Below are 4,211 nucleotides of genomic sequence, written 5' to 3' on the forward strand. Positions count from 1 at the left end.
TGGAAATTGAGAGTCCACTAATAGTGTACCATGATATAGCTTTTAAGTTCTTATGACAATCTGAGACCATGAATTTGTTGTGGCACCAGCTTCCTAGTTTAAGTGATTTTCTCCAGTGGTACCATTATTTTCAACGTTTAAGCAGACTAGTGATGACTGTTAGAAAGTCTGTTTGTTCTGTTTTAACAAAATACCAAAGACTAAGTAATTTTTTTCCTCTTTGAATTTAATGAATTTACATCAAAAACTTAGGTAGAAAGACTGAGTAATTTATAAATAATTGACAATTATTTCTCATAGTTTTGAAGCCCGGAAGGTCTAAGATCAAAGAGATGTCAGGTTCAGTGTCTGGTGAGGGCCTGGTTTCTGTGTCCAAGATGATTCCTTGTTTCTGCATGCACCCCTGCAGGGAAGGGTGTTGTGTCCTCATGTGGCATCAAGGACAGAAGGCAAAAAGGGACTAGCTAGTTACTTCAAGTCCTTTTGTAAGGGTACTAATCTGAAAGGTCGTAAAAGGACCTAATCACCACCCAAAGGCCCCACCTTTTATTACAATCACCTGTGAGTTTAAGTGTCAACATATGAATTTTGGAGACACATACATTCAAACCATAGCAGGTACCTTTTGATTGAATCTACTTATTCATTCATTCATCATTTATTAGATGTCTCCTATATTCCATCTATTGGCTAGGTTCTAAGGTTATAAAAATGAACAAACAAACCAAGAAACAAAAACAACAAAAAGATAAACACAGTGGCACACATCTATAATCCCCAGTGGTACATATCTATAATCCTGGGAGGCTGAGGCAACAGGATTGTAAATTTGAAGTCAGCCTCAGCAATTTAGTGATAACTTGTCTCAAAATAAAATAAGAAGGGCTAAGGATATAGCTCAGCAGTACAGAGTCCCAGTCCCCCGACTCCCAAAGAATAAAACACAGTTCCTGCTTCAAAGGTCAACAAATGATGGGGCTGGGGATGTGGCTCAAGGGGTAGTGCGCTCGCCTGGCAGGCACGGGGTGCTGGGTTCGATCCTCAGCACCACATAAAAATAAAGATGTTGTGTCCACCGAAAACTAACAAATAAATATTTAAAAAAAAAGGTCAACAAATGAATGATAATTTCAGTAAAATATTAAGAGTATAGAACTGTATATGTAGCACAAGAGAGCGCTGAAGAACACAATTGTGTTGGTGGGAGAGGTCAGCAAAACTTCCCAAAGTGGGTGAGGACTGAGCAGATGACTCTTGAAGGACAAGGCAGCAGTTAGCAACACATGGGACTGAGGTGGAGCTAATACTGGATGCAACAACTGAATAGGGCATGGGATAAATATATATGCAAAGTAAGATTTTTTGACTCAGCCATTTTAACATGATATGACTTTGACTTCCTGTTAATGGTTCTGTATGTGTGTGAGCGCGTGCACGCGTGCATGCACCCATGCACGTGAGCTGTATGTTGCCGAAGATGGAATCCAGGGTTTCACACATGGTAGGCAAGCACTCTACCATTGCGCTTGACCTCCAGCCCCCTAGTGTTTTGCTTTGTATCTCACTAATGTGTACAACAAACATCCCTGACCCTCACCCAGCCCACCACTGAGTCATTGCTGTCATCATCAGCATCATCCTTAGGCTAATCATAAAGAAGAAGGAGAGGAAGAAGATGAAGCCTCAAGGATGGGGTGGAAGTGTTTGTCATACATACTGATAATTTAAAAAAAATATATTTTTAAAAGTCCATACACTAATGCTACCTTCCTCAAGTTGCTGTCCCTGTACTGTGAAGTGCAAGGGAAAAGATGTGGAAGATGATGCTGGAGGGCTGGGCAGGAGCCAGATCAAAAGGTCAGGGTACCCTTTTAAAAGAGAATAAAATCATGCCATTTGGAGGTAAACAGATGGAGTTGGAGAATACCATGCTAAGTGAAATAAGCCAATACCAAAAAATCAAATGTTCTCTCTGATAAGTGGATACTGATCCATAATGTGGGGAACATGGGAAAAATGAAGGAACTTTGGGCAAAGGGGAAAGTGGGGAGAGGAGGGGGCATGGGGGCAGGAAAGATGGTGGAATGAGATGGACATCATTATCCTAGATACATGTAGACTGCACATACGCTGTGATGCTACATCGTGTGGGACCAGAGAAATGAAAAGTTGTGCTGCAATTGTGTACAATGAATCAAAATGCATTCTTTTGTCATATATAACTAATTAGAATAAATAAGTAAATTTTTTTAAAAGGCTTAGACTTCATCTTGTGGTTGATAGGGAGGATCAAAGGGCTTTTTTTTTTTTTTTTTTAATTTTTTTTAATATTTATTTTTTAGTTCTCGGCGGACACAACATCTTTGTATATGGTGCTGAGGATCGAACCCGGGCCGCACGCATGCCAAGCTAGCGCGCTACCGCTTGAGCCACATCCCCAGCCCGATCAAAGGGCTTTTAAGCAAGGAAGTGATGTAGGGATGTGGAAGATGCCTCTGAGGGGGATAAGCCCAGAGGCCCAAAAGCTAGTTAGGAGGCGTGGGATGGCAGTGGGGAGAAGAGGACTGATTCAAGAGCAGGAGGAAATTGTAGAATGTAGGTGTGAGTGTTTGGCTATAGAAAATGAGGGAAATTCAACTTGTGTGACTGAGTGATAACAAAATTAAAATAGTTCAGAAAGAGGAGTAGGAAGTAAACATGGGGAGAAATTTAGATTTTAGACGTGGTGTTTGATTCTTGTAGGTCTCTTGAAATACAAGAATCTTGAGAAGTTAGATGTTAAGTTCTTAAAACTTTTCTAGTCATATCCTTTTAGTGCACTGCTTTCCAAGGTTGGAGGGGGTGATGATTTTGCTCCCCAAGGGCCATGGTTATTATAATAGAGGGGAAGGGGGATACTGGCATCAAGCCAGTAGAGGCAGGAGATATGCTCAGCTTTTTACGATGCACAGAACAGCCTTCCACAACAAAGAATTATCTGGCCCAAAAATCAAAAATGGCAAGGTTGATAAATTCATTTCTATAAACTAGAAGAATACTAACCACCTTAATTTTCAATATTGTCCAGGGCTAGTCATTCAGATTCGAGAATATGGGTGGATCAATTAAAAAACATCACCACTGCTGAGAAACCAATGAAAGCTGAATGTTTGAAGAGAATAACTGTCACCTAATTCAACCATTCAGCTGGTATTTGAATAGTTGCTTCAACAACTTGTCGGTGCATGAAAAAGTACATTGCAAAAAACAACCCTAACACATCAAAGTCCAACTGAAAGTCCAACTTCAAAGCAGCTTGCCTTTAGAAATGTGTTCAGTTTCTCTCTCTCTCTCTCTCTCTCTCTCTCTCTCTTTCTCTCTGTCTAAAATTGGCCTCTGACAGGAAGTAACAATTAGACTTGGTTTCACTTATCAAAAAAAGTTTCTCTTCTTCATAATTTTCTTTCAGGTTTTAAAAGGCACAAATTCCATTTCTTCTATGCCATGACTTATACCTAATGCGTAAGAGTGGTAACATAGCATTTTTAAATAAAACATTTGGGAGCACATAATTAAAAAGAACAAAACAAACTAAATTATATCTTGGGAGCTTGGACATAGGAGAAAACACTATAAACAGTACGATCTTACAATGACTAGGAAAATGAAAAGAATCAATAAAGAAAATTAATTGACTCTGGACAGAACTTAGGAAAAGTTTATGATAAGAAAAATAAACCAATTGGTTTTGGTGGCATGCCTCTAATCCTAGCAACCTAGCAACTGGGGAGGCTGAGGCAGGAGGATCAAAAGTTCCAGGACAACTTAGCAAGCCCTTGTCTCAAAATAAAAAATAAAAAGGGCTGGTGATGTAGCTCAATGGTAGAGCACCCCTGGGTTCAATTCCTAGTACTGGGAGGGGGGGGGAAAGAAACAAATAAACAGAAAAGCACACAATAAAAAATATTAATAAAATTAGGCAAGAAAAAAAAGTAAGCAAAGACTAAAGAACATTAAAGAAATAGAAGATGACTCCCATGAAGTAAACAGTATATGGGGCCAGGCGTGTAGCTCTGTGGTAGAGTGCTTCCCTAGCAGGCAAGAGGTCTCATTCCAGAGTGTGCATGCAAACAAACATGGAGGAGGAGGAGGAGGAGGAGAAAGAGGAGGAGGAGGAGAAAGAGGAGGAGGAGGAGGAGGAGGAGGAGGAGGAGGAGGAGGAGGAGGAGGAA

General features: G+C 40.2%; 1 protein-coding gene across 1 annotated transcript in view; it reads right to left on the minus strand.

Moving 5' to 3' along the window:
• Positions 1-207: 207 nt before the first annotated feature.
• The window catches only part of Tmem253 (transmembrane protein 253), a 15,911-nt gene continuing 11,907 nt past the window's right edge, over positions 208-4,211 (minus strand). Inside the window, exon 9 of the transcript XR_007345879.1 lies at positions 208-403. The gene's annotated coding sequence lies outside the window, so the exon portion shown is untranslated. The remainder of the gene's footprint in view (positions 404-4,211) is intronic.

The sequence above is a fragment of the Marmota marmota genome, unplaced genomic scaffold (assembly GCF_001458135.2).
Source record: "Marmota marmota marmota unplaced genomic scaffold, marMar, whole genome shotgun sequence".
Classification (NCBI taxonomy): Eukaryota; Metazoa; Chordata; class Mammalia; order Rodentia; family Sciuridae; genus Marmota; species Marmota marmota.